Source organism: Arachis stenosperma, chromosome 7 (assembly GCF_014773155.1).
Source record: "Arachis stenosperma cultivar V10309 chromosome 7, arast.V10309.gnm1.PFL2, whole genome shotgun sequence".
In the NCBI taxonomy this organism is placed as follows: domain Eukaryota; kingdom Viridiplantae; phylum Streptophyta; class Magnoliopsida; order Fabales; family Fabaceae; genus Arachis; species Arachis stenosperma.
In genome coordinates, this window is record NC_080383.1 from 42013485 (window position 1) to 42025714 (window position 12230).

Consider the following 12230-nt stretch of genomic DNA (forward strand, 5'->3'; position numbering starts at 1 on the left):
CTATTACCAAATTTTATCGTTGGTTAATTTTTTAATTGAACAAAATTTTTATAACAAAAACGATAAATCTTTATTTATGCAGTATATTTTTAAATACATTAAATAAAATATATATATGTTTGTATTCTTTTTTAACCGTTATGATTGTATTGAAGTGAGATATATTCTAGTGTTATTTTTCAATTTTAAAAAATATATATCATTACCAAAAGTCTAAAATATGAGAACATAAATAAAGATAAAAAATAAAAAAAACTGAATTAAAGTATATTAAAAATTATTATGTTACATTGGTTTATTATTTTAATATATAAATATTATTTTGATTATAAAATTGTTATGATAAATTTTAATTGAAGAGTATTATTTAATATCTTATCAAATTTTGTGGGTCATTCTAGATCAACGGATTGAATTGTGGTGGTGGTGAGATTTTTAAAGTTATCTTATATAAAATAGTATTTATATATGAAGGGATTTTATTTATTTTTTAATATAAGAATGAAAAAGCGTATTTTTTAATTTTTAATTCTTTAACTCAAACTCTACATTAATTTAAAATATAAATACTTTTTTTCGTAATAAATGTATAATAAATAAAAGCATGAGTCGAAGAGTATCCAGCCATTTTTTTTATAAGTTAGAGTAATAATTTTTTTTATTTCATAGTTGTTATTTTGTAAGACATATCTATCTACTCAAATTTAAAAGTACACGTAACAAGAAATAAAAGATATATTTTTTTCTCCTTATTATATTTATTATTATTAATCTTATGAATATGTTTTTTATTTTATTTTTGTTAAGTATTTACAATTAAATTCATAATCTCATTAGTTAAATAAATATAAATATATAAATTTATAACAATATCTATAACAATATATAAAGAAAATAGGAGAGTTTGGTGTCCAATTTTTACTTTTCCATTTTAACCCTATCAATAAGAGTAACTGATATAACTTTTTATTTTAAAAAGGTCAAAAAAATAAATTACCGATTAACTTTTTTTTCATTCCTATTGCGCGCGGATACTTTTCTATTCTACATATAACTTCCAATCACTTCGTCTTCTTTTTTATTTCATTTTTTTCTTTCAGATCTTTGTCTACTTTTATTAATTTTTTTATCTCTCTGTATCTTTTTCTATTTATTAAATTAATTATGTATTATTTTTATTTTTTGTTTCCAAAAAATTGTATGAAAAAAATGACTCATAATTAACCATACTAAAAACTCCTCCATTTTTATGATAACTAAGAAAAATGGTTATAATCTTTTAAAAATTTGTGGTAGTATAAAAGATGTTTATTTATACTGAATTAAGGTACAGTAAAAAAAAATTTGAGAGTAGATAGAGTATATATTTTTTGCATTCATATGGTTTACATAGAAGATTAAGAATGAAGCGATTTTTAAGAAAAAAATACTTTAAAAGGGATGAAGACAAGGAAAAAAAATCTTAATTCATATAGTTTAATACTCACTACGTACTCTGTGATATACTATACTCTGACTTATTCGGTGTCAACTTTAAAAAAATGATATTATGAAATAATAAATTAATTTTTTTATTTATAATTTTATTTAATTGATATATATCATTAATCATTTGTTTTGTAACTTTTTTAGATAAATATATTAATTTTATCATTGGTTTTCATATATCATATATTTAAAGATAAATTAAAAGTGTTCCATACAATATTAATTGATTAACATTTTTTATTCATAACATCTTTCATTTATTAGGTCATATTCTATTTTACATGATTCTTGATTCTATTATTTGACCACAAATTAGTCATTTTTTGTTTTGTTTTAAATCTTAGTTTATAATCTTAAGTTTTGTAATTTTTGTTTAGTTTATTTTTAATCAAACTTGATTTATTTATTTATTCTAAAGTATTGTTATTATATTTTTAAAAATTCTTATATGTAGTTGATTCTTGTGGTAGCTAAGATTATAGCACTAATGTTTGAAAATAAAAATATAGCGAGAAGAAAGAGAGAAGGAATTGTAGTAAAAAAATTCAATATCAAGGTTTAAGTTGTAATTTCAATCAAAATTTTATGTTTTCTAATATGTCGTTTTTTCTTTTGCATAAATAACAGTTAAAAACTGTGAAAATATAATTTAAACTTTTTAAATGACTAACTAAGTAACTAAGAGTTTACTTCTCCTCGCATTTTTTCTTTGTAACCTACTTTTACATTTTTTTTAAATACAACTAAAACATGTTTATAAGGTGAAACCATGTAGATATATTTATATTTATTTTAAAAAATAATTGTTGGTTGGTTTTATGTAGGTTATAAATCAAAGATATTGTAACATTTGATTATTTTACTAGAATTATTTTGAGATTTTTTTATCAATACTTAATTTTTTTCTTTTAAATTTAAAACAACAAATCATATTACTTCTTTATTCATGTGTAAAATTATTTTTATTTTAGATTCTTTACATATTCAAATTACAACTTTATTATTATATTTATACTTCAGCATATGTTTGAGGGTAATAATCTATTTCATCTTGGTGACATAACATACTTATGGATAAATAACTTCAATTTTAAAAAGTAATTTTTGATTACTTATTTGCATTGCATCTCTTTAATTTTTATTTAATTATTTTTAATATTATTTATTTATTTATTCGAGGATTCTCTTCAAAAACTATCAATTTAGTATTTAAATTATGTTTTAATTTTGTATTTACATTTTTTTCAATTCTATCATATTCAAGAGGAATAACTCAATAAATATCTAACTTTTTCTTCCTCATTCTTTTTACTGTTTCAACTCTTAGAATTTATAATTATTCTTTTTATTTTATTTATTCTTCTATAATTACTTATTAACTATCCTAATGTTTATACTTATCTTTACATGATATTTTATGTACATGTTGATTCATATAAGATTTTTGAATTTTTTTAATTAGTTTTAAAGTATTATTCACTTTTAAATGTAGCTAAAATTAATAATTTAATATAAATTGATAAATTATTTTACTTTATTAATTAAAATTATGATGTAATTGTTATTATTTTTCCATTCAAATAATTATAATAATACAAAAAGTTTTATTTTTTTGAAATTTAAAAAATATGTATGCAATGATCTTTGAATTACATGGCGTAGGATTTAAAGATAAATTTTTAAATGCATATTGATTTGAACTAAAAAATATTGTAAAAATATTGCATAACTAATAGAAAATATGTTGATCATATACATGCTAATTTAAATAGCAAAAATAAAATAAAATAAATAACCAAAAAGATATAAAATTTTACCTTTTATTTTGTCGTACAAAAATAATATATAATAATATAATAAACCATAATGATTTAATATATAAAAAAAACTTTTAAGATAAAATGAAAAGATGTGATTTTATGCATTAGATCATTTAAAAAAGACTTATTATAGAAGAAGTTAAAAATATTTTGACCTAAAAAAACGATTTAATAAAATTAAGAGAGCCAGAGAGAGGGTGTTAAAATTTTTTAACTAATAAAAAGAATCACCACCATCAACCTATTAAATTTGAGTAATATCAAGTAAGAATTAAGAAACAAACTCAAATGATAAATTCAAAAGTTTCCTATCTTTCTTTATATAGTATTTTATTTTAAGTAATTATTTTTAATGAATAGTATTTAAATGACAAATAAAATAGTAAAAAGATTCACATTAGTTAACCATATCTAATGTCATCGTTATAATACGATCGCATTATTTCAAAACATACAAAATGAAATAATAAAGTATAGTTTAATTAATGTGCACAATAAAATAAACATAAAATTAATATACTTTGATATTAGTGTTTAGGATTACTAACATTAAATTTTGATAATTTGAACAAAATTTTTTAATACTTTATGCCTTAAATTTTTTATTAATAGAACAATAAAATTACTTAACACGTATGTCAATAAAAAACTATTATTTTCATATATTTAGATATTTAAAAGAGACAAAAACGAATTCTGTTAATAACACTTTAACAACTCATAAAAGTTAACATAATGGATGGTTATAGATCAAAGTGATAGATCATATTAAAAATTGTGATAATAGTAATTGGTGATAATTAATTATAATCGGGTGAAAAAAAGGTGAGACGAAAAAAAAAAAGAGAAAGCAGAACAAGGCAATATAACAGTTGTGCTGAGACAATGACAGATATGTATACAGAATAATAATAAGAGAAATAATAGTGTGTAATATAATGAAGGAATATAATAAAAGTATAAATTAATAATACGAAAAAAGTAACAAAATTAAAGATAATTTAACAAATTGAATATAAGATTTAGAATTATTCACGAAGATAAAGAATGCTTTGAATATAATGTTTTATCTTTGCTTCATAACTCGAATGACATAATCACTCCATTATCATCTAGAGATTTGGATTCGAATCTCAATCCTAACTGTTGAAAAAATAAATAAATAAATAAACTTATATAATGTTTATAAATAATTACTTTATAAATGTTTATCATTATTTTGTTACATATGATAATGATATAATAATTTTTTTAATATTTTATTTAATTTAAATTTATAAATTTTATATGTTCTAAAATTTAAATAACCTAAAATTTTTATATTTATTTTTAAATAGTATTTATTTTAAATTTTTAAATTATTTTATCAAATTTATAATTTTAAAAATAAAAATATAAAAATTAATCTCTTAAAATTAATCTCTTGCCAAATTTGTTGGATCTCCTTCTTACTTCGTTTTTTTTTCGATTTTCATGGTTTTTGAAATCAAGCTTTGAAATTGTTTTGAAAATAATAGAACTTTAAAAATACACCGAAATGATTACAGAAATACACCCAAACGGTTACAGAAAGAATTACAGAAATACACCCAAACAGTTACAGAAATACACCCAAAGGATTACAGAAATACACTCAAAGGATTTAAGAAATACACCCAAAATATGGGGGAGACGGTATATTTCTTCTTGAAATTTTTTAATGTTTTGTTGGTTAAGAACGAGGCACATGACAGAGACAATCTAAAAAAACCTAGAAGAACAGTAAAATAGTACCTTGAATAATGTTTCTTTGTTTTTTCTGGTGATTTTTGATGGAGATTTGTATCTTTTCTTCTTGATTTCTTCTATTCTTCGCGAGGAGTTGGAACGTGTCTTTTGTTTCAAATGTCGCTTGAATCTTGATGGTTTGCGTTTTGATTGAGGAAGAAGAGGAAGAGTGCGAATCTTGACGGTTTGCATTTTGATTGAGGAAGAAGAGGAAGAGTGCGGCATAATGAACGCGTGCGTTGGACGCTAGATTTTAAAGGAGTGGTGCGCATATTTTTTCCTGGACTTTGACCAACTTGTATAGTTTTTAAGCCAAAAAATCTTGTATGTATAGCAGGCCTCTTTATTGTATATATGTATCACAATATATCTTAATAGTGTTTTGTATATTACTTTAGCATTAAATAATAATACATCCTGTTCCGGGGCTTACCTAGAACCGGATCGTGGTTGGGCTTGTTGGTGAGGCCCAAGTGCTGGAAGAGGGTGGTCTCTGACTTGGTTTACGTCTGGGAGCCTCCTTCCGACTTGTGTGTGAGAGAGAATGGGGGTGGTACCTGCAAAGACACTCCGATGCCTAAGTCAGCATGGGGTTAAGCAGGTTTAGAATGTATTGGAACTTAGAGATACCTGAGGGGTGTCAGGGTATTTATAGTGGTGATCCAATAACCACCGTTGGAGTAGTGCCACCTTTTTAGGTGGATAACCGTCCCTTTTATCTAGGGATTGTTGGGATATGGCTTCTAGAAGTGGTTAGAGAGATTTTAGGGGCAGTTACTTATTTGAATAAGTGTTATCTGCCAGCTATCTCTTGAGCCCGACTTCTTTGGAAAGAAGTCTGTGTTGAGTCCGACCTCTTCTAAAGAGGTCGGTGAATAACGAAGGCCAATCTTTGGATTGGGCCTTTTGGTGTATTTGGACCTGAGCCTTAGTGTTGGGCCAGTGTATGAACAGTGCCCCTACTCGAGTTCAATCTCTTTTTCTTAAGAGTTGGATTCGAGTATTTAAACTCGGGCTTGTAGGCTCTGTATAATTGGTTTTAGCACATCTTACTTAACCAAAGAATATTTCTTGTCCTAGTTTCGTACAACTCGTTCAATTCGAGTTGTTTTGAGGATACATGACTTGTTTTAATACAAATCACCTTTCTGAAACTTATTCTGATTTCTTACGACTTGTTTTGATACAAATCGTTTATTTCAAAACTCGTATTTTTTAGTATAACCTCATCTAGCTCGTTCGATGCGAGTAGTTTTAAGGTCTTACGATTTGTTTCATTTCAAATCGTTTAATTAAAACGTGGCTATTTCTCGATCTAATTTCATACAACTCATTTAAATTTGAGCTATTTTTTAGGACTTCACAACTTGTTTCAAGTACAAATTGTTTATTTTGAGTCCTTTTAAACTATCAGATCATCTTTATAACCATCGGACTTCGTTGCTTTATCCATTATGCTCCTGCTCGAGGTCGAGCTTTATGAAGTCGGACTCGAGCAATCAAGCAGAAAGGATTTTCGAATGAAGCATTTTTTTGTTGAACTCATTCATTCTGAGTTTTCTAGATGACTTGTTTTTTATACAAGTCACTTTTTTGAAGCACAACTCGTTATATATCAATTTATTTTGCGCAATTTATTTTAATACAAATTACTTAGATCATATGGTTATTTTTTACTCGATTTTGTTCAACTCATGGGCTTGAGTTGTTTTAAATCATCAAGCCGTATTATAACCATTGGACACCAATTTATACATCGTCGCTTTATCCGAGCGACCATTGAAAAGGCCAGCTTGTGATTTTTGCGCTTTATCGAGCATAAATTGGCGCCTTAGGTGAAGGGATTATATGCTTATTCTCTCCCCTTTCTAGTTTTTACAAGGTTGTCGTCCTTGTGTATGATACAACTTGTTTTATCCAAGTTGTTTTGGAGGATAGTTTTTACGTTTCGATTTTGTTTAGAAACGTTTACAATCCTTCCTTTTTAACTCGTTTCTATACGAGTCGTTTGGTTGAAGTGATTCATTTTGATACAAATCACTTTTAAAGCTTTGCTTTTAGATAGACACGACTTGTGCTTAACACAATTTCGTTGAAAATATGGTTGACTGACATAACTCGTTTAATCCAAGTTATCCTTATGTTGTTGTGAATGCTAGAACGAGTTTTCTTGGAATAACTTGTTTTTGTGAAAGTGTTCCATTTTATACGACTAGGTCGTTTATTTTTAGAACTTGTAGAGATGAGATTGTGGACTTGAGATTTTGTACAATCCATTTGTTATCCGTGTGGATCGAGTTGTTAGATCGTATTTATGCCTCAAGGGGCATATTTAGTTAAGTTACTTTTGCGACTTGTTCTAAACACAATTTTTTCAACCCGTTTGGCCCGAGCTGTTTCGAGGTGTTTTCTTTCCAATTCGCATATGTAACTTCTTTCCACCAATTGGTTCCTCGTCGCTTCATCCAGGCGATTTCTATATGATCGGCCCGTGATTTTCACGGTTTATCGAGCTTCAATTGGTGTGTGTTAATTGTAGAAAATCAATTTTCATAAGGAATTGTTTTATCTCCTTATGTTGGAGGTGTGTTGCGACCTGGGTAGTTTTTCACCCTCGAAGTTAGACACTTTGTAGTAGCCCTTTTCTAAGATTTCAGTAATCTTAGAAAAAACCTTTTTGATCTTTGTTTTGAAAAACATTTTTCTTGGCTGACTGTCCCTTTCTTTAAGTTAAGTTTTCCTTAACAACTCGGGACAGCCTTTTGCCTTAGTGCTTTCAATAGGTTTCCTGATCTCTTTTTGGTATTCCTTATACTCAATTTTTGATTTATTGAGCTCTTATGATTTAGGTTATTTTTGCGATGCGTTTCCTTTTTTCTCGGTTTTTTCGACTTGTAAGTCAGATAATTTCCGAGTTTATTACGATCGACTTTTATAACCTCTTTACACCGACTTGTACCTCGTCGTTTTATCCTGACGACCATCTAGGTCGGTTCATGGGATTTTCACGCTTTGTCGAGCTTAAGTCGGCGCGTTTCGTAGAAAGAAAGAAAAACGAGAAGGAATTTATAAGAGATAAAAGATCTTTGTTTATTTGCGAAGGTACTTTTACTGCTACAAAGGGTTTTTCACTATCTATGATCCCTTAGTCTCTACTATGATGCCTCGTTAAAAACCCTTCTTCAGAAAAAATCCTTTAATTTTTGGGAAAAAATCATGAAGTTGGAAAAAGAGTACATCAGGGAGTAGAGTTCACTTTTAGCTATAGTACCTTTTCATGTTACAAGCATGCCACGACCTTGGTAGCTCGGTGCTGTTTAAGTCGGTCACCTTGTAATAACCTTTTCCTAAGATCTCAGTAATCTTGTAGGGTCCTATCCTTTTTGTTGTCAGCTTTCATTCACCCGAACTCAGTAGCCTGATATTTTTTCTTATCAAGATGAGGTCTTTTGCGGCGAATCTCGTAGCCATCCTTTGTCTCAAGAGCTCTTTCCTTATCTGAGTTTGCCCTCAGGTTTTTGGAAGGGGGTCACGTTCTTCTTTCGTGCTCTAGCATCATTGTAGAATGTTGTCTTTAGTTTTTAATAATTTTGGACTTAGCTTTCATGATAAGCCAGTGCCCCTACTCGAGGTCGAGCTTCATAAAGTCGGACTCAAGTATTCAGTCATGCCATTCTTGAATCTTACTATTTGTTGCTATGTGACTTTTACAAGTTATTTTGGACTCTCTTTTTGGGAGGTCGGATAACTTGTTTTATACTTGTTGTGTCAACTTAGTAAGGTCGGATACTTATCTCTTGGCTTGAGGAGGCATTCTTATAAATCGCCATCCTTTCTCAATTTGTTTTAAACAAATTGTTGTGACGTCGGGTTTACATCCTCTTCATGTTGATGTTTGATTATGATCACGTTGTCCTTAAGTTATTTGTGCAATTCGTTTTAGGCTTTGCCCCTTGCCAGTTTGATTTAGTACAAGTGGCTTAATGAGGTCGGGCCACGATTTGCATTTATAACTTCTTACGCCACTTTGGATCTCATCACTTCAAGTCAGAAAAAGTGTGCATTAAGGAGTAAGGTGCGCTTTCTAGCTGTAATATCCCTTTTGTTGTAAACATGGCACAATCTAGGTAGATTGTTTTCGAGTAAGTTGAGTATGTTGTAGTAGTTCTTTTTCAAGTCTTAAGTGACTTTGTTGGATCTTTTCATTTTGGTGTTGGCTTTTCTTCGTCCGCTTTTGGTCCGATGTCATTTTGGATCAAGACGAGGTTGTCAGTTGAGAAATTTCTTCGTATGACCTTCTCATGGCCATTTATGCTTGGGATCTGGTTCTCGAAGTTGTACCTCAAGAAAGAAGTCGGATTTTTCTTTGTAAGCTCTTAAAGGAAATCGGATTTTTATTTGTAGACTTGAATCCTCAGAGGAGGTCAAATTATCTTCATAAGCTTGGATCTTTAGAAGAGGTCGGATTTTTCTTTCTAAGCTTGGAAAGAGGTCGGACTTTCTTTCTAAGCTTGGAGGTTTTCGACCTCATTGTAGACTCTGATCTTTAAAAGAAGTCGGAATCTCTTTCTGATATTCTTCGAGGTTTTTGACCTCATTGTAGAGTTGATCGTGAAAGAGGTCAGATTTTTTACAGACTCCAAAACGAGGTCGGATTTTTTCCTTGTCGGATCTAAAGAGGTCGGATTCTTCTGAGCAATGAGGTTTTAGACCTCATTGTAGAGTCTAACCTTCAAAAGAGGTCGGACTTTCTTCGTGGGATCTAAAAGAGGTCAGATTTTCTTTGTGAGCTCCCAACTCATCCGACCTTGTTGTAAAGTCTAACCTTTAAAAGAGGTCGGACTTTTATTCGTGAGCTCTCTAAAAGAGGTCGGATTTTCTTTGTGAGCTCCCGGCTCATCCGACCTTTGAAGAAAAGTCTGACCATCATTCCCTCCAATGAAGACTGGGCCTTTGTCACCCCGACTTTCTTTGTTCTTTGGATCGGATTCCAGTTTTCTTCCTGGAAGACATCCATCTTTATTGGTGTGCAAACAACATCAAATTCTACCACAGGAATATTTCTTTCCATATTCATTGGCAGTGATGTAATTTGTGAGCAACCAACGAAAGATGTACCATGAGAATTCTTTGTGTTATTCACTGTTGTAATTGACAGGTGAATCCACTGAAGAAAAAACTGGATTCATCACTCCGTTGTCGGGTTGGGTTGCGTTCAAATTGGCTGATGCTGTGTATTTGGAACATGCAACTGTTCCATTTCATGAGTGGGTATCATAGATTTTTCCGAGATTGTAAGTTAGCACAGATGTCATTGTCCATCCTATTTCACGAAGAGGTTGGGATTAGTCACGTTCCCTTTTCCTCTTTTTTTTTTCTTCACGTAACTTCTTTTGCCAATTGAATTTTCTGAATTGAAAATTCTTTTATTCAATTGGCTTTCGAGTTCATTTTTTTTTCAAGTAACTTCTGTTGCCAATTGAATTTTCTGAATTGAAAATTCTTTTATTCAATTGGCTTTCGAGTTCGTCTTTTTTTTTTACGTAACTTCTTTTGCCAATTGAATTTTCTGAATTGAAAATTCTTTTATTCAATTGGCTTTCGAGTTCATTTTTTTTTCAAGTAACTTCTTTTGCCAATTGAATTTTCTGAATTGAAAATTCTTTTATTCAATTGGCTTTCGAGTTCGTCTTTTTTTTTTACGTAACTTCTTTTGCCAATTGAATTTTTTGAATTGAAAATTCTTTTATTCAATTGGCTTTCGAGTTCATTTTTTTTTCAAGTAACTTCTTTTGCCAATTGAATTTTCTGAATTGAAAATTCTTTTATTCAATTGGCTTTCGAGTTCGTCTTTTTTTTTTTTACGTAACTTCTTTTGCCAATTGAATTTTCTGAATTGAAAATTCTTTTATTTAATTGGCTTTCGAGTTCGTCTTTTTTTTCACGTAACTTCTTTTGCCTTGAATTTTCTGAATTGAAAATTCTTTTATTCAATTGGCTTTCGAGTTCATCTTGGTTTGCTTTCTACAATGGCCTTGGGACGGTGCTTTCTTCTCTTTTAATCCAATTTAATTGTAGAAGTAGAATCATCATCCCTATTTGATATCCTTTGCCCATTGGGAGAAGTTTTTACGGGATTTCTGGTATCCATAGAAACTGTATTCCAGCTTCTTTTTAACATGCTTGCATCTTATTCATGTCGAGTGGTTGTCTAACTATGTTATTGATCATCCGCCATTATCAAGAGTTGAGCTCCAGGTCCCCGGCAACGGCGCCAATGTTCCGGGACTTACCTAGAACCGGATGGTGGTTGGACTTGTTGGTGAGGCCCAAGCGCTGGAAGAGGGTGGTCTCCGACTTGGTTTACGTCTGGGAGCCTCCTTCCGACTTGTATGTGAGAGAGAATGGGGGTGGTACCTGCAAAGACACTCCGATGCCTAAGTCAGCATGGGGTTAAGCAGGTTTAGAATGTATTGGAACTTAGAGATACCTGAGGGGTGTCAGGGTATTTATAGTGGTGATCCAATAACCACCGTTGGAGTAGTGCCACCTTTTTAGGTGGATAACCGTCCCTTTTATCTAGGGATTGTTGGGATATGGCTTCTAGAAGTGGTTAGAGAGATTTTAGGGGCAGTTACTTATTTGAATAAGTGTTATCTGCCAGCTATCTCTTGAGCCCGACTTCTTTGGAAAGAAGTCTGTGTTGAGTCCGACCTCTTCTAAAGAGGTCGGTGAATAACGAAGGCCAATCTTTGGATTGGACCTTTTGGTGTATTTGGACTTGAGCCTTAGTGTTGGGTCAGTGTATGAACAATTGTAAAAAAATTAATTAATTTAATATTATTTGTTTGTCACATGGTTAACATATAAAAGATACAAAAAAATCTACACCTATCAATGATAGAATAAAAAATTCTCACGCATATTTTGTTAATTTCTTTTTTTATTTGTAATCTATTTTATATTGGATAATATTATTTTTTTTATTATTAGTTCGACATATAACACAATAAATGTACTAATATAAGAACTTTGTTAATTAATTTTTCAAATAATCTGCCGACCTAAGATAAGAAATTTATTAATTGATTTTGTTAATCTCTTTTTTTATTTTTAATCTATTTTACATTAAATAATATTAATCTTTTATTGATA